The sequence below is a fragment of the Callorhinus ursinus genome, unplaced genomic scaffold (assembly GCF_003265705.2).
Source record: "Callorhinus ursinus isolate GAN/ISIS: 27379988/994484 unplaced genomic scaffold, GSC_fseal_2.0 scaffold8, whole genome shotgun sequence".
Classification (NCBI taxonomy): Eukaryota; Metazoa; Chordata; class Mammalia; order Carnivora; family Otariidae; genus Callorhinus; species Callorhinus ursinus.
This window is the reverse complement of record NW_027397070.1, coordinates 29,853,299-29,872,432: the sequence shown is the minus strand read 5'-3', so window position 1 is coordinate 29,872,432 and position 19,134 is coordinate 29,853,299. Positions and strand designations below refer to the sequence as shown.

General features: G+C 37.3%; 1 protein-coding gene across 12 annotated transcripts in view; it reads right to left on the bottom strand.

Annotated features, from left to right (window-relative positions):
- Nucleotides 1–19,134, bottom strand: part of FBXO34 (F-box protein 34) — a 78,237-nt gene that overhangs the window by 25,378 nt on the left and 33,725 nt on the right. For 5 of the 12 annotated variants that reach the window (XM_073895250.1, XM_025869991.2, XM_073895256.1 and 2 more), the window contains exon 2: nt 9,979–10,095. The exons of 3 other annotated variants lie outside the window; for them this stretch is intronic. The gene's annotated coding sequence lies outside the window, so the exon portion shown is untranslated. Of the gene's footprint in view, nt 1–9,978; nt 10,096–13,098; nt 13,163–19,134 lie in introns of all 12 variants that reach the window. 4 more of the 12 variants (XM_025869988.2, XM_073895252.1, XM_073895255.1 and 1 more) reach the window with 2 other exon arrangements.

Genomic DNA, 19,134 nt, shown 5'->3' with positions numbered 1-19,134 from the left:
CCATATCGCAATAAATTCTTACAAGGAAATAATGTTCAGCACCTATTCCTGATTTTCAAAAAAATTCTTACCAAACTAGGGATACAGGAAAACTTGACCTTAATAAAAGGAAACTAACAGGGACACCTGCTTCTCCCTCTGCCTCATGCTCCCCCTGCTCTCCCTCTGACAAATAAACAAAATCTTAAAAAAAAAAAAAAAAAAGGAAACTAACAAATTTATAGAATAGCATGCCCAAGAGCAAAATATTAAAAACATTCCCATCCCATAGCCAGGAATAAAACAAAGATGCCAGCCATCACATTACCAAAAAACAAGCACTAAAATATTCAAAGGGAAGAGACAAAAATCTCCTATTATTTGCAAACTACAGGTTATGGGGCTTTCCTGTTAAAAATAAAATTAAAAATTACTGGTCTAACAGTTCAAAAACTTACCAGATAAAAGATCAAAATATAAAATCAAACGAAAAAACACTAAACAAAGAATTATCACATGACCCAGCAACTCTATTCCTAGTGATATATCTCCAAAGAACTGAAAACAAGATACTCAAAGAGTTGTACACAAAATTTTATAGCAGCACTATTTAAAATAGGTGAAAAAGTGAAAGGTGAAAACAAACCAGATGTCCATCAGTGGATGAATGGATAAACAAACTGTGGTATACACATACAATGGATTAATGAAGTAATGATACAAGTACTTGTGGAGAACGAGATGGGGACACCTGGGTGGCTCAGTCAGTTAAGTGTCCAATTCTTGATTTTGGCTCAGGTCATGATTTCAGGGTCGTGAGATCAAGCCCCATGTTGGGCTCTGCATTCAGCGGCGAGTCTGCTTGAGATTCTCTCTCTCCCTCTGCCTCTCCCCCCAAGAGAAAGCAAGATGGAGTCACTTCTATCAAGCAACGACACAAGCAGTTAAGGGTATTGAAGCTATGAGTTATCACCAAAACCAGTACCAATTAACAACACCCTAGAACTGATAACGAGCAGAAGCAGAGGAGATGGACAGGACCCAAGACTGATTAAAGCCCTTTAAAAAGAGAATTTTTGCAGCAAACTGTCAGACTCTTCAGGCATTGACCCTTCTACGTCTGATCATTTAAAAAAGGCAGTTGCCACCAAAGGCTCTGCCTGACTGATCTCCAAGCAGAACTGAGATCATTCACTCCTTGAACATAGTAAGCAGTAAGTGCCCAGAGCTGACCCAGACAGGACAGAGGCCTTATCTCAACTGCATACTCACAGACTGACTGCTCAGACTGACTTCTCATTTGGTTCGTGAACTTCCTAGCCCTGTGTTATCTTGTTTGTTGTGTGACTCGTGTTCTGCTTTGTGTGCCCTGTGAGAAGCCAAGTTAATCATGTGATGAAATGTCACTGAGTTTGGAATCCTGAACCTGCTTTATTATTACGTTAACCTTGCTTTATGAATGAATGAAGCTGACATTGTGGAAAGACACAACTTCTGAGTGTGCCTTCATAGCATGTTCATGACAGTACTACAACATGGATGAACTTTGAAAACATTATATCAAGTGAAACAAGCCAGACACAAAAGGTCCTGTATTTTATGATCCATCTGTAGGAAATGTCCAGAATAGGCAAACCTATAGAGACAGAAAGTGGATTAATGGTTGCCTAGGGCCTGTTGGAGAGTGGGAGTGTGTGGGGCGGGGTGGGGAGTGACGGGTATGAAGTTTCTTCTGGCAGGTGATGAAAATGAGGTGATGGTTGCACAACTTTGTCACTATACTAAACCAGTGAACTGTATACTCTTAAAAGGTGAATCTTATGGCATGTAATTTATATCTAAATTTAAAAAGAGAACAGTCAATAAGATTTGTAGTGGGAAAAATAAAACTTCCAAAACATACATAAAAACCAGAGTAATCAAAACAGTATGGCAAGAGAGCAGAAATAGATAAATAGTTCAAGAAAACAACATCCTAAATGATTAAAGCAGGATGTCCGAATAAACTGAGAAAACTGGATATTTGAGTGAAAGGTAGATGTCTACTTCATCATAAAAACTTAAAAGTGCCAGACTGAGTAAAATAAAATCCAAGGGCGCCTGGGTGGTTCAGTCAGTTAAGTGTCCAACTCTTGATCTCAGCTCAGGTCTCCATCTCAGGGTTGTGAGTTCAAGCCCGGTGTGGAGCCTACTTTAAAAAATAAATAAATAAAGTAAAATCCAATTCTGTCAAACATGAATGATTTTAAAATCTTAGTGGGACATAACTCCTCCTTCCTTAAACAAAATATACAAAATACTGACATATCTGACTAGATACAAATTCTAAATATCTATTTGGGGAAAAGACACCATAAAGTTAAAAGATAAGCAAAAGACTGAGAAAACAGTATTTGCAATATATACAAAGGATTAATTTCCATGATATTAAAAACTTCACCCAATACAATGGAAAGGGAGCAGGAGAAAGGGGACAGTATTTTAGTATAATACTACTGATGTAAAACAAAACTGAAAAGACTATGTGTAGTTTGCAAATACACAGAAAAATACATTAATATCAAGCAAACTGGTCAGTTGGGAAGAGAGTTAGGGACATTTTTTTTAAATGTATTTTCAATGTTTGGATTTCTGACCACAGTATATATATTAATTTTAAAATACCAAAAACAATTTAAGAAGGAAAAAAGCCTGAGAGGCAAACTTTAAGTAGCTGAGGCACACTAAAGGATTTTTAAGGGGAAGTAGCATGGTTGGTTCAGTATTTTTGACAGATCCCTGGAGTAGCTTTATAGAGAATGGATAGAAGAGGCACCAGTTTAGAATCAGATTTGACTCATTTCATTCAACAATGGAGCTAAGCATTGGGACCAGTTAGAAATGTCACAAGTTGGGGCGCCTGGGTGGCTCAGTCATTAAGCATGTGCCTTCGGCTCAGGTCACGATCCCAGGGTTCTGGGATAGAGCCCTGCATTGGGCTCCCTGCTCAGCGGGAAGCCTGCTTCTCCCTCTCCCGCTCCCCGTGCTTGTGTTCCCTCTTTCGCTGTGTCTCTCTGTCAAATAAATAAATAAAATCTTAAAAAAAAAAAAAGAAGTGTCACAAGTTGTCTCTCCAAAAGGTCATATATACCTACTTTGGGCAATGGTGCAAAGGAAAAAAAGGAAAACACCTATTCTTTTGTTTTAGTGGGGGGAGAAATGAGGGATGTATGTAAAACCTTTGCCATTTTAAGACATCTGTGGATCCTATCCTTCTGATATTCCTTGCATTACAAGAGGACCAGGTATTCCTGGTAAGTATAACCCATATTTTGACAACTCACTGAAGAAAAAAAGCAAAAACCCGGTATCAGCCTTGCTCTTACAAGTAAAACTGTCTTATTTTCAAGATTCTTTGACTTTGGAAAGTCCAAGTCCTAAAAATCTCTAGAAGAAGAAATTTCAAAGCCATCGTTAGTCATTTTCTGTCCTTTTAAAAATTCTTTGGTTTTGTCAAAAGATGAATAAAAAGAGGACACAATATTAACAGCCCAAAAGAAAAACATTTTAGTGAATCATTAAAGATATTTTTAATTATGATTTAATCTGCATTGGTTTCTTTTTAGACATGTTCCCATTTTATCACAGCCATCTGCTATTTCAACAGCAAGCCAGTTTTAACAAGTTTTAATAAAGACCATGACAGTATATAAAAAATTTTTAAACTTTCTCACCTTAAAACTTACTTAAATGTCCCCTAAGCGAAAGGAGGCAGAAAAAAGAAACTGCTGATAAATTTGGTAAACAGTTCACCCTACCATTTGGCTTAGGACATTTCAAAATCTGAGGGGTGTGGCAGCAGTGCCTGGTTATACCAGCACCCTACAGCTCTCTGCTTTACCATCTAGGGCAGAGCAAAGGAGCTCTTCGGAGGCTGCTGGTCAGCAGGCAATCACAGTCACCTTGACAAAGCCAACTGCCTGAGTGAGATTTTCTTAAACTTACCACAGTGCTACCATAATTCTCCCCAAACCAGGAAGACAAGGTCCCTCATTTATAGATTTCCTATTTCACATGCATGATGTGGGCAACACCAAGGCAAATGCAAGTCTTGTTTCTGAGGAAAAGAGTACGGTAAGCATGATAGTCATTGGACCTAGATATCTCAAGACAGTCCCAATTTCACAGTATTCTATTGTTTTCACTTGAGATGATTTTGTTAAATATGTGATTTGAGATGATTTAATAATGAGACTCGTCAAAGTTTTTTTAAGTGAATAAAGTTCAAAACACAGAAAAAAACCTTTTCAGGCTCTCCACAGAATTTTAGTCCTGAGCATATATCATTATGGAAAAAAACCTAGCCAAATCCTCCCAACCAATCCTGAGAAAGGGAAGCATTTCTTCCCAGGCAGGACATCACCAGAAATTACAAATAATTTTTAAAAATCCAACCAAACAAAAAGAAAAAGCCGTTATAGCACATACAAAGAGTCTGACCTGGATGTATAAACCAAAAACAAAAACCTTCTAATTAAAACACAAAAGATGGTGAGGAAAGGAGAGACTAGAAAAAGGAATAAACAGTGGTTGCTAGAAGCCCTTTTTGCAGAAATGTTTATTTTTTTTTAAGATTTTATTTATTTGAGAGAGCGAGCAAGAGAGAGAGCAAGCGAGCACAAGCGGGGTGGAGGGGCAGGGAGAGAGAGAAGCAGGGAGCCTAACGCAGGACTGGATCCCAGGACCCTGGAATCATGACTTGAGCCAAAGGCAGACGCTTAACCGACTGAGCCACCCAGGTGCCCCAGAAATATTAAATTTAATTTAGCAACTAGATATTGCTGTACACTTGTATCCTGTTAGATATTTATTCTTTTTAGCCATAGCTAAAACCTTTTGAGTATCTTAAATGCCAGAGTGGGAGTGGCCCACATCCTCTTTCTGAGAGATCACAGGCAATTGTTTTTATTTGAGCTGCTAGCCTGGTATCCTATGACCTTCCTACTCTGACCTTCTCCAGAGGTAACCATCAACAGACAAGGGAGGATCTTAATGGACTATGAAGTGGCCTGGTATGAAATCAAAGGAAAGGAGTGTCCAACCAACCCAATCACATCAAATCTAATGAGGGGAAAGGGCACTGAATTTGAGCAGAAGAGGTTATAAGTAAAGGCAAAGCCTTAAGATTAGAAGACTCACTTGATGATGCAGCAATCAATGCCTGCTTCAGAGTGGATGAGGTGACCAGGTCACCAGATCCAGCCATTGAAGGACAACTGGAATTGCCTAGACCTAAGACAATTAACTACTATTATCCCAATTCTCAAACCAAACTATGTGACCTGAAATTGCATTATGTGTCTCCTTACGTCCCCGCACATCCATATAAAAACCTAACAGCAGGTCATCTGATTAAATACCTACTTATAGTTACTTCTTTATGAAAAGGAAAAATATTCTAAAATCAGTAGAATTATTTCCTGACTACATTTATAGGACTTCCAAACCAGCAAGGGCAGGTTGGCTAAGCCTATTCAGGACCCCCTTAAACTGCTAAGGTTATTTACCTATTTATGTCAAGAATTATATCCCAGACTTCTGGGTAATACCAGATGGTAGACTAAACACACAGCTATTTGTTGATCCTTCCCCAAACACCAAGGTTTTTTTGTTTGTTTGTTTTTTTAAGACAAACCCAAAGGGACAATGAGAGCTAGAAATTACAGCCACAAATTTTGGAAAGCTGAAATATAAATGGCTAAAAGGTAAAGGACTCAAAGACCCAAGAAAACTGAATCCTAAGGTAAGCATCAGGGAACACTTCCCCAAAAGGATAAGCATAGATAAAATGGGAAGGGTTAACAGAAAATCTTTCTGAAATGAAATTCCCAGATCCAGTCTTTTAGACAGGCAAACAAATGCCCTTCCCTCACTCTTACAAAAGGCTGAAGATAATCCAAAGAGGGTTAAAACAAAGGGTTATATGGACTAAGGAATCACCAGATAAGATGAAAGCAGTTTAAGTTAACATATGTACTAGATCCCCATCGATGGTGTGTTGGTAAATATAAATGTTTAACGACTACCTCGGGGAAGTGGGAGTGGGGGGGAGGGGAGGAACAAGGGTAGTTATTTGTAATATTTTCTAAATTTTTATGGTATTAATACTCTTACCATGGCTGCTTCAAGCTAAAAAATGATATCGCTGTCCGCAGAGTTCAGAAGACATGTATGGTAACCTATTATTAAATAGTATTTCCACCATATAAATTAGATGTAAATAACATCAAGAGCTTCCTTAATAACAAAATGTAATAAAATAATTAGGGGGTGGTAAATTTTTAGTATTGATTTGATTTTTAATGTAATATTTCATAAGTTTAATCTTTAGTAGTTGTTATATTTAGCAAATGGCTCACAAAGTTCTTAAAAGTTTAAGAATTGTCTCTATGTGCCAGTACCAGTCACCAACCCCAGCCCCCTCTATCAATACCCTTTCCCAAAAGGTTGATAGTCGGACCTTCACTTTCAGGCAGGGGAGATTAGAAGAGACTTCTCAGGAGAATATTACCAATTAGTCTAGGAAAAATATAAAGATAATGAAAAATTCTCAAACAAAATTCGTTCAGGGGATGCCTGGGTAGCTCAGTTAAGCGTCATGATCCTTGGGTCCTGGGACTGAGTCCCACATTGGGCTCCCTGCTCAGCAGGGAGCCTGCTTCTCCCTCTGCCTGTCACTCCCCCTGCCTGCATGCTCTCTCTCTCTCTCTGACAAATCAATAAAATCTAAAAAAAAACCCCAAAAACTTAAAAAAAAATTCATTCAGCCAGATCCTCCTAGCATAAAAAAGATGAAACCGAAAAAGCAAGTTGGAAGGGAGAGCAGGGTCAGCTTCACAGGCATGTGACCAAGGCAGTCACAGAGTGCCTGGCACTTAGAAGAGCTCTGTGTTAGGTTTAATGCTCTGCTGCTGTTGTCTTGAAATTCTTCAATAAATGACCCACTGCCACTCTGTACTTGGCCCTGCAAATTACGGAGCTAGTCCTTACAGAAATTATGCAGACAGAAGAAAACTCTGGGGAAAAAGAGACCATGAATATTTTCAGAAGCATAAAAGAAATCATCGCAAACATGAAGAACAGTAAGCTTAAAAAAAAAAAAAAGAAAAGAAAAACTAAGTGAAAGTGAGCAAAAGCATGCCTTCTTGGTAATTAAAAAATGCGATAGCCAAAATGAAAAACTCATTAGAATAGCATAAGAAGACTGGAAGATCAATCCAGGAAGTCCAATATCTGAGTAACAAGAGTTCAAGAGAAAACTAAAAGAGGAAAAAAAGGAAAAAGGAGGGGAGAAAGTTGGGGTGCCTGGCTGGCTCAGCTGGAAGAGCATGAGATTCTTGATCTCAGGGTGATAAATTTGGGCCCTACACTGTGTGTAGAGATTAATTAAACGAACTAAAAAAAAGGGGGGGGAATCATCAACAAAATAGTTCCCAGATTGAAAGGGTTCATCAAGTACTCAGTACAATGGACGGAACCAAACTCACACTAAGGTACCTTATTGTGCAATTTCCAACACTGAGAAACAAAGAAAAGAACCAATCACATAAATTATCAGGAACCTAATGTATCAGAATACATTCTGCCAAAATAAAAGCATAAACCAATAAACAGGAAAACAGGAGACCTAGAAAATAAGAAATCCAATACAAAGAGGCAAGAAGTAACCCCAAGAGGCTGGTGAAGGGAAGTTCCAGGATAAGAGCAGTGCATAAAAATAGTGGTAACCAGTCCAGACGGAAGCACATCTTTAAGAATATGGGAAACTAAGAAAATACCTGAACTGTCAGAACTTCCTGAAAAAAATATGGGTAAGATACAATCTAACCTACATTAGTGAGTAGTTTCAAGTTGAAAGTAAATAATAACAAAGAAAAATAAAAATTTCAGGGAAACCCAAGGTTGTATAGAAAAGTACAAGTGTTCAGAGATTACTCCATGGCTTAACTGTAAATAGCATGTTCAGTCTTTTTTTTTTTTTTAGATTTTATTTATTTGAGAGAGTGCATGTGTGCATGAGCCAGGGGTTTGGGGGAGGGGGACAGGGCAGAGGGAGAGGGAGAAGCAGACTCCCTGCTGAGCAGGGAGCCCAATGAGGGACTCGATCCCAGGACCCTAAGATCATGACCCGAGCCAAAGGCAGACACTTAACAAACTGAGCCACCCAGGCGCACTGCATGTTCAGTCTTAACTGTGTAAGCACTGAATATCAATTTAAGCAAAGCTATGAACAACTACACTAGGATTGGAGAAGAAAAAGTAAAAAGGGTACCTGGGGAAGTCAAGAAAGAACTAAACCCTGCCATAATGGGAAATCAAGAAATACTGGCTAAAGCTGACCAATCAAGAAATCAGAATACAAACGTGCTGTTAATAATGACAGTGTTCAGAACTTGCTACCTCAAAATATGGTGCCTTGGCATACTGACTATGTTAAACTGAAGAAATTTGAGAAACAGCAGGTGCAGGAAGGACTTTCTGATCTTCCCTTCTCTCCTGAAGCAGGTCCTAAGATCTTCATGTAAAGAGATGTCTTTCCTATACCCGGAGGAAAGGAACATCCTTTTCTGTGAAGATGGGAGGGATACAGAGAGAAATCGAAAGGAAATGGCTTTGCTAAGTTTCCTACAGTTTAATACCCTCAGTTTATGCTCTTTATATGATGTTTCATTCTTCCATCAAATCTAGTATAAAAATACTCAGGCTTAACCATTTCTTTAGGTCTTCATTTCCTTATGAGGCCTCCCGTGTCACATAAACCTTTTATTAAATAAATTTGTATGCTTTTCTCTTGTTTTTTTTGTCAGTTCAATTTACAGGGTCAGTTCAATGTTTGTTTTTTGTCTTTTGTCAGTTCAGTTTACAGGGCCCCAGCTAGAGAACTTAGAAGGGTAGTAGGAAAAAAAATTTTCCTCCCCCACAAGAACACAGAGATAAATGCAAAAAGAATCAGCTCTAAGAAATTAAAATGTTTGCCTCCAGAGAGGGAGAAGTGGGAGATGAAGTGGAGGAGAACTGCTGCTTTTCAAAACACTTCTTATAGAGCTATTTAATCTTTATGCACATTTAAAACTTTGATAAAAAGATACAAAATAAAAACAGAAAAACTAGCAGAAAATCTTCAGAATGTTTTAGTTCATGATTCTTCTTCCAGATTACAAGTTTTCTCAACAAGAAATTTTTCTCCTTCCATTTGTTCAAGTTTTTCCAAATTTTCTACAAAAATTTATTACTTGTATAATAAAAAGTTAAGCATCTTACTACTACTGTCTAATGATGTAAGAAAGATGTTAGGGTTTGGAACCAACGGCCAAGAAAGAATTCTCGAGATGTCTTTGATGCAAAAAGGTGGTTTTATTAAAGCATGGCGACAGGACCTGTGGGCAGGAAGAGCTGCACTGAGGTCATGAGGAGAGGCTGATTATATACTTTCAAGTTGGGAGGGGGTCAGGGATAGCTTAAGTCTCTAAGGAATTCTAGAAGCAAGGTTTCTCGGACCTTGAGGGGGCTAGCTGTTGTTAGGAAAAGGTCATTTATTGCTGTCTAATAAAACCTTAGTCATAAGACCCTTCAGATGTATATCAGTGGGTCATATGCTTGGGGGATGACTGCCAACATATATCTTGGGCGGTAGAGATAAAGAAAGTTTCCAGAGGAATTTTTATATGTTAAAGTAGACTTACAAGGATCCTGGGGGCTCAGGGTAAGATTAAGATTCTCTTTTGCCCTTAGCAAAGTATTAACATCAAGGCAGTTGAGTTCCTAGAGGAATGTCACTCTGCCTGTTTCAAGAATTCGTCAATGGGCTGTAAGTAGTACGGAAATTTAATTTTTCTTTTGCCTTTGTTTCCCACATCACCTAATATTCAAAATCATCTGTAATTCCATCTATTAGTTAGGGATATTGCTGTGTCATATGATACCCAATCTGGCCCAACTCAGGAAAAGGTGGTGGCTTACCTTTCAGAAGGTAGTTAGCTCAGCAGTTTATACCAAATGACTCCGTATCTCACACTGGGTTTCCCTCTGCAAGCCTACATTCTTTCCAAACAATATAAAGAGACTTTCCATTTAACTCTGTGAAAAATTCAAATAAACATAATTAACTATAGAATGTGCCTTTAAGGGGGCAACAAATTCAATTTCTTTCATACCTATACTATTCCTGACACTAAATTAAAAGCTTTCAGTACACAGAAATTGTAATATACCATATGTTATTTGAACACAACTGGAGAGCATTTGTTTTTATTCTGTCTTTATATAGCTCTCAGATCAGCTATTAGCTGTCAGCTGTCTATCTAGCTAGAAAAGTTATTTTGGTCAGAGTTTGCAAAACACAGTTCAGATAAATGTCACATCCTCTGTTCACCTTCACAATGGATGATGCTGATGGTCATGGTCATCATAGGATGTTTAAGAAGGAATTTGCTTAGCACAGAGAACTGAACCAATCTGCAAACACATGTAGGCCAGCCAAGGCAGCTAGCTACACATGTTTTCACTTATTCCCTTAAGAGTGATTTGGTTTGTTTGGATTTGGTATAGAATCATTTCTGGATTTAAGGAAACTAAACAAGGTTTTACAGCTTGTTATGTTGGCAGGCAGGCGGCCATGAAGAAATCCTAATCTAAAAAAGATTCCTCTTGCGCTTAAAATTAAGGCAGGCTAGACATATATGAAGACATGTTCTACATTTCTCATCTTCGTCTAATTATGGCAAAGATTATCTTATCTTCATTATTAATTAGTAAACCCTGGCATGCCAATGTGGTCTGTAGGATCATGAAGACTCCCCTCACACACACACGCCCCTAACACCAGTAAAATATCTGGCATAAAATACCAAATTTTTCTCAAACTGGCAACCAGAACAAGCCGCTACCAGAAGAATTTTTTTCCTCAAAGTCAAATTTAAGTATTGCCAATGTACACAGAGAATATTCCAGATGAGTGGCTGTTAACCACTTTAATCTTATGATATTCAAAACTTGTTCACACTAGAGTGCTTTAGGTAAATAATACTCATCTCTTCCGGCTTCTAGGTAGCTTGCAGACTTAGGGAAGTTCATCTGGTTTCTTGTCACCTCCATCCACCCCAGACCACTGTCCCCAAAAAAGCAGCTAGAGTTTTTTGTTATGTTTTTGAAACAGCCTGCTATTTCCATCCTGAGTTTTCCCAAACTATTTCAGGCTCCTGACAATTTTGCCAGTGACTAAGTCTCCTCCGGGGAATAGCTGCTTCATTATCACTATTAAAAACAGTCACTCCTAATACTGACTGATAAGGATCTGGAAACTTATTGTGACTTCGAGAATGCAAATCCCACCCTACCCAATCAAAAAGATAAATGCATTTCAAATGGAATAACAGACTCACCACAGGACAGAACTCCAGCAGGCTTTGTGTTCCAATTAAACTACTGAGTTTTGTGCATATTCCTAATTTTTACTAATATGAAGAATTTGTTACCATTTCCTTCCTCATAACTAATACATACGTACATTAAGAGCCAAACAAGCAAAATAAACAAGGCAAACAAAATACACACACACTCTCACACACAAAAACTCAACAGCAAATGTCCTAATACTAATGTTTTTAAGGTAATACAGCCTTCCAAGTCATCTTCTGTCTCAGAAATATTTTGTGCAGTACATGTGTTGTATGGGTAACTTTTGTTCTTGGCAAGCTAGTCCTCCTGGCTTGGAATATCAACAGCAGATAACCTCAAATAAGAGGTCTTTTCCTATATCCCTCAAATGGAACAACTACTTAGAAACTTAATTCTTGCAAAATGAATATCCAAAATAGAGATGATTATAAGTTTATTTCTATCGTCGCCATTTTGGTTCTATCTAGCTTCCTTGTGTTACTGAGAAATCATATAATCATAATCCATCATTCTGGAAACCTGAGTGATATAGAGATGACTCCCCCCTCTATGCATAGTTCCCCCATAAAGCAGAATCCAAAAGTTCTTTCACATCAACCACATCACTCCTGCAGTCACTAAGGAGAACATGCAGTTCAAGGGTACTAAACCTTTTTTGTGCCATAAATTCCCTTGGCAGTATGTGAAAACTATAAACTTTTTTTTTTAAAGATTTTATTTATTTATTTAAGAGAGCGAGAGTGAGAGAGCACAAGCAGAGGGGGAGCAGCAGAGGAAGAGAAGCAGGCTCCTCACTAAGCAGGAAGCCTGATGCGGGGCTCAATCCCAGGACCCTGGGATCATGACCTGAGTTGAAGGCAAGATGCTTAACCAACTGAGCCACCCAGCCACCTATAAACTTTGTTAAAGCAAAAAGAAACACATACACACCAAGAAAGCCAATTACATTAAAATACAGTTATCAAAATATTTAAAAATTCATACAGTATAAAATACATTTCTTTTGTAATATATAAAATAACAAGCTCTAATGACAAGTCTATTAACTACCATAATTTCTAAATTATGACCAACATAAATATTTTCAAGATATCTGCAACAGGGTGCCTGGGTGGCTCAGTTGGTTAAGCGACTGCCTTCGGCTCAGGTCATGATCCTGGAGTCCAGGGATCGAGTCCCGCATCGGGCTCCCTGCTCAGTGGGGAGGCTGCTTCTCCCTCTGACCCTCTCCCCTCTCGTACTTTCTCTCTCTCTCAAATAAATAAATAAAATCTTTAAAAAAAAAAAAAGATATCTGCAACAACTGCAAATAATAAAAGTATCTGTGATTTCACAAAGTCACAGGGACTGCTTGTTAATTTGCTGTGGTTTAAAGGAAATGGTAAATTTCAGTTAGAGATTAGTAAAAACAAGTATCTAACATTTTTCTCATTCAAGTTCATGGACCCTGAAACTTTTAAAATGTAATCGTTTTGGAGCATTTAAAAAGGCATTTAGAGATCACCTGGTTCAACCTCTTCATTTTATTTTATTTTATTTTTTTAAAGGTTTTATTTATTTATTTGAGAGAGAGAGAGAGCACAAGCAGGGGGAGCGGCAGGCAGATGGAGAGGGAGAAACAGGCTCTCTGCTGAGCAGGGAGCTCGATGTGGGGCTCGACATCTAGCAATACTTAGCACTTACCTCAAGCTTGCATCTCAGTTTCAGCATCTATAAAATGAAGATAATAATCCAAATATGGAAGAACCTTAATGTGAAAATCAAATGTAAAAATCCATGTTAAAGTACTACAGCAGTACCTTTAAAGGTAAGGCTATTACCAATGAATTCCATAAGAAATCAAAGACAAGTTATTCTTGTTTCTTAGTATACCTGAAGCATCACTGAATTCTGATTTATTTAATACATTAAATATTTTATGCTACTAAGTGGATCTCCCAAAGGATAAAACTGATCCTAAAAATAAGCCACTTCAAATAGAAAATGATATGCTTAGAACAAAAAATTTTGGCTTTGGAGTCGCACTACTAGAAGCTATATGCCTGTAATTCTAGGTAAAACAGTTATTTTCTCTGATTCTCCATTTCTGAATCAGCAAAATAGGAATAAATGCTAACAACCATATGTGATTGCCATGAACGTCATTAAGTATGTCTTCTTCTCTTAAAGGGGCCAATGAGGAATAGAAGATTCTGTAAAGCTGTAAGCAAGCTTTTCTGACTTCTGAATTATGGATATTTGTTTTCTCCTCTTTCATCACTTCATACAGTTATTTAACATAGGATAAAGTATAGCAGCAATAATATCTTTCCTTAATGGTCAGTACAGAATCAGCAATCCAAAACAGAGCTACTCAAATAGCCAGCAATTTTTTCCATAGAAAATCGTTGTTTAAAAATAAATTACACAGTACAGATAGTATTATTACTGTGCATTGAAAAAGGAAAAGGATTAAAACTAAAGACCATTCCCAAATTTCTAAACAGACTAGAGTAAACAAACGTTTGGAGGATAAGAGTCACCCAAAATAATTTAGACACGTAAGTATTTAAACATGCAAGTGAAAAAATAAATGCCAAGAGAGGCAAGGCCACTCAACTTCTTTCCACACATTTTGTTTTGCTTGCCTCCACAAAAAGAAATCAAAGTGGTCGACTGCAGACATGTCAAAGTTATAGTGACAAATATGCAAACATTTTAGTTGACTAGGAACAATATACAGAAAATACAGTAGGTAGTCCAAGGGCACACAAAAGGCTCATAGTACACAGCAGATTTGTTAAACACTCAGGGTGGAAAAAAGAACCATTATCTGCCATGCCCTCCTGTCCCCACCCTTTTATTTGTAGTCATAACTGCAAGCTGTTTTAAAGACAATGGCAATGTTATTAAGGGTACCTTCATGCTGTGCCAAAGCACATATACATAGCAATTCAGAACAATCAGTCTTACTTTCATGAGAGCAAAAGTCGCAGCCAAATGAAATGGGTGGATACCATATTAAACAACCTTGGAATTAGCTAATAGGATATAGGAAAAAATGATCCTAATGCAGATGCTAAATTCTCTTCCTCCTTTACACAATAAAAAATGTTATTATCTGAAAAGCACTAATGGAGGAAGGTTCCATTTAGTAAGACCTAAATATGGACTGGATTTTTTTAAGAAGATTTTATTTATTTATTTGAGATTTGGGATAGAGGGGAGAGAGCACACAAGCAGGGGTGGGGGTGGGTGGTGCCAAGGGAGAGGGAGAAGCAGACTCCCCACTAAGCAAGGAGCCCAACATGGGGCTCCATCCCAGGACCCGAGGATCATGACCTAAGCTAAAGGCAGATGCCCAACTGACTGAGCCACCCAAGTGCCCCTAAATATGGATTGTTTTTAAGCACAAAGATGATTATTTCCTTGCATAATCTATAAACTTAAAATATACGCACTGGATACTAGATATGACATCATATAATTTTCAAAAGGATGTTGTGTAGAAACAACTAAGCAGAAACCTTTAAAATATAAGCACTGCAACTCTACGGAAAACCATGTGTTTCACAAACTTTTAAGAGAAGTGGAGGGGCGCCTGGGTGGCTCAGTCGTTAAGCATCTGTCTTCGGCTCAGGTCACGATCCCAGGGTCCTAGGATTGAGTACTGCATGAGATTCCTTGCTCAGCGGGGAGCCTGCTTCTCCCTCTGCCTGCTGCTCCCCCTGCTTGTGTGTGCTCTCTCTCTCCCCGACCCGACAAATAAATAAAACCTTAAAAAAAATCTTTAAAAAAAAGACATTTAATAATGATATCACTTTATAATCACATCAACATGGCCTTATACCTTTTACTAAGGTGGAGGAAAAATAGGGGATAAAATTCAGGTCTTGCGGGAAATTCCACTACTGAGCTGATTCAATGAAAATAGCTTGTTTTTAAAAGTTCTACTTTTGAAACTTTTTTTCCAGATGCAATTCTAATGCATTAATTAGAACTTATATTTTAGGTCAATTATTTGCTAATGTGAGAGAAATCTATTGCTCAAACTAAAATGAAAGGGGAGCTGAGAAGGGACTGTCTTCTCAGCCCAGCTATTCTTCAAAGAATTCCAAGGGTTTAAGCTCTTCCTGGGCACTTCCTCAGTAGATACAGCATCTACTGCCTTAGTGTGCTAGGAAACATTCATGATCATTTCTGCCACAAAGAACAAAAAGTAGATAAATCCCATATTTTTAATAAATCTTAAAAATGTATTTTGAAAAACAAACTAGTCTCAACAGACCTCCAAACCTAGAAAGATGATTACAATAAAAATGGGTTGGCCATCTAAATTATTTGCAATTTACAGTGACTGTAAACAAAATGGTTTATCATTATTTAAGACTGAGACCACATTTTTTTTATTTTATATTTTTTAAGTTTTTATTTTAATTCCAGTTGGTTAACATAATAGTGTTACATTAGTTTCAGGTATACAGTATAGTAATTCAACAGTTCCATACATCACCCTGTGCTCATTACAACAAGTACACTCCTTAATTTCTGAGGCCATACTTTTAAACATATCTGGCAAATTAGGTGAGAGTGAGGCAAGAAAGCACTCAAAAAAACAAAAGAGTATATCTCATGTCTCAAAATGACATTCCCAAAAAAACTGCCCAAATCAAATTTTTGTAAATTGGCTTCTATTTTCCTCTTCATCTCTAAAAAAAGTACTGTGTAATACCCCCCTTTTCGGGGGAGGGGATATGGTCATACATAATAAAGAAAACCATGGGGGCACCTGTGTGGCTCAGTCGTTAAGCATCTGCCTTTGGCTCAGGTCAGGATCCCAGGGTCCTGGGATCGAGCCCCACATCGGACTCCCTGCTTGGCGGGAAGCCTGCTTCTCCCTCTCCCGCTCCCCCTGCTTGTGTTCCTGCTCTCGCTCTCTCTCCCTCTGTCAAATAAATAAATAAAATCTTGAAAGAAAAAAAAAAACATGTACAGTGCTGTAAACCTTTTCTAAATTATATCATAAATTCTTTTTAAAACAATAAAATATAAATGAGAAAATTCAATCCAAGTATTTGGAACCTACTTAAAGGTCAAAAGAAAAAGAGCTTAACTGAATAGAACATAGAAGACTAATAAATCATTCATTTCAATCAAACCCCCACACCTCACCCACCCTCACTACTTTGAAGTACAGGAACTCTGCTAGTCTCTTGACATTTATAGAAGCCGCAGTTTGGCGTATTTTGTTTGTTGCTTTTGTTTTGCAATTAACTGCTATGGATCAAAGACAAAATCATTCGAAAACAAAACTATTCAACTTCACAATAAAATAAAGTGGTGGGTGAGAATGGGGAGACTGAAATATAGAAAATTCATTGGAAGTTTCCACACTAGCTCCCCCCCCACCGCCAAATGATATAGGATTATGTCTAATCAGTACCCAAACTTATATATTCTGAAAGATATTTTCATGGACAAGAATGACAGTGATGGTGTTGATGAGACTGGGGCTGGCGCTTCAAGCATTAGAGATAATCTATTCCCATAATAAAAAATATAGCACTCAATGTGGGCAGATTTTTTTTGTTTTTAATAACCGAATAAGATTAGTATTGTAAAAATTAAATTCACAAGCATAAACATAGACTTAAATGCAATTTCACTGAGATATATATTAACTCATATTAAACAATTTCATCACTTTAGCAGATATGCACTGTAACTAATCAATAAGTCCAAATATTATTCTTTCCCTTGTGTATCCTTAGACATATCAGATTGCTTATTTTTCTGATGTAAAATTCTAAGTTTGTTTAATATATACAGACACATACATTCTTTATAAATACTGTTACTGAGGCCTTCTTAAACCCACATTTTTTAGAAAGTGTTAAATGAGGTGGTATTTCCCTCCCATGATTTAGCTTAATCCTAAAAATTTTCCTCCAGGATTCTATCTGAAATCTAGCAAGGTATCTACATTTGTTTATTGTACTACTTTATGGTACTTCTCATATTGAAATTATAGCATCAATCCACTAAAAAACAAAAAACTGACTCCTAGTCAGGTACAAAATCACTCATTATCAAAATGCCAATTCTTCTCCTCAAAAGATAAAGTATGCAATTTTACAGTGACAAAGTCTATGTTATTCAGGGAAGTCACAGTAGTTGAATTTAATGTATGTCAAAGCCCTCATTTCAGATGCCACCTTAACTCCAAATCTAGTATTATACAGAAAGAGGAACATCACTTGGTAGGAAAACCTCACAAAACCCTCTTTACTATGGAAATAACAAAAAAAAAAAAAAAAAAAAGAAGGGTTCTGTCTTTCAACAACTTCTGAGGGTGGTATCAGATTCCCAGAAAGTGGAGTAAAATTTTTGCTTATCACAAGGAAACACAGAAGTTTAGAAACATGGGACTTATTCATTGGTTTATTCTTTAAGAATCAATAATGATGTTTTCAAACAGAGTAAATAAAATTCTCCAAGTCTAAAAGCAAATGCATTAAATACTCAGCTACAAAGCCCAGTTTTGTAATGCAAAACAAGCAAGTTCTGAGAACTAGGGATGGCAATCATAATAAACACATTTATTTAAAGTCTCCTAAACCTAATCTGAAGTATTAATTTAACTCCTGGCAACATTAACAAAATAGTTAAATTACCAGCTTTAAAAGAAAAACAAAAAACTAAACAGTGTTTCAAGTTAGGTGTTTTAATGCATTTTGATAACAGCTCCTTAAAACCTGTCTTTCCAAAATCATTAACAATCATCATTGAACGCTTAGTATTTCCCAAACCTTAAATGAGACCCAAAGAACAAATAAATAAGACAAACACCACCCCAGCCCTCCTATGGTGCTGACATTCTAACAGAGAACAGAAAAATAGTTACATAACATCTAAGAGCTAAAACTATAAAACTCTTAGAAGAAACTGGGCAATAAATCTTGCATTAGGCAACAGTTTCTTGGATATGACACCCAAAGTACAAGCAACTGAAGAAAAAATAGACAAAATGAAAAACTCTGAATTTTAACTATCAAGAAAGTAAAAAACACAACCTCCCACAAGGGGAGAAAATACTTGCAAATCATGTATCTGACAGGGATTTGTGTCTAACATATATAATGAATTCTTGTAACTCAGTAATAAAAAAACAATTAAAAAATGAGGAAAGGATATGAATTTCTCCAAAGATATACTAATAACTAATAAACACATGAAAAGATGCCCCACAGGGGGACCTGGCTGGCTCAGTCAGTTAAGTGGCTGCCTTTGGCTCGGGTCATGATCTCCAGGTCCTGAGATGGAGCCCCACATCGGGCTCCCTGTTCAGAGGGGAATCTGCTTCTCCCTCTCCCTCCACTGCTCCCCGTTTGTGCTCTCTCGCTTGCTCTCTCTCAAACTAATTAATTAATTTAAAAAAAGAAAAGATGCCCAACATCAATAGCTATCTGGAAAATGCAAATCAGAACCACAATGAGATTACCACTTCAAACCCTCTAGGATGGCTAGAATCTAAAAGAGATAAGTATTGGCAAGGATATGAATAAATTGGAATTTTCATACACTGGTGTTAGAAATGTAAAACATGCAGCAACTTTGGAAGACAATTTGGCAGTTCTTCAAAAAGGTTAAACATAGAGGTACCACATGATACAGCAATTTCACTCCTAGATACGTATATACTCAAAAGAAATGAAAACATAGGGCGCCTGGGTGGCTCAG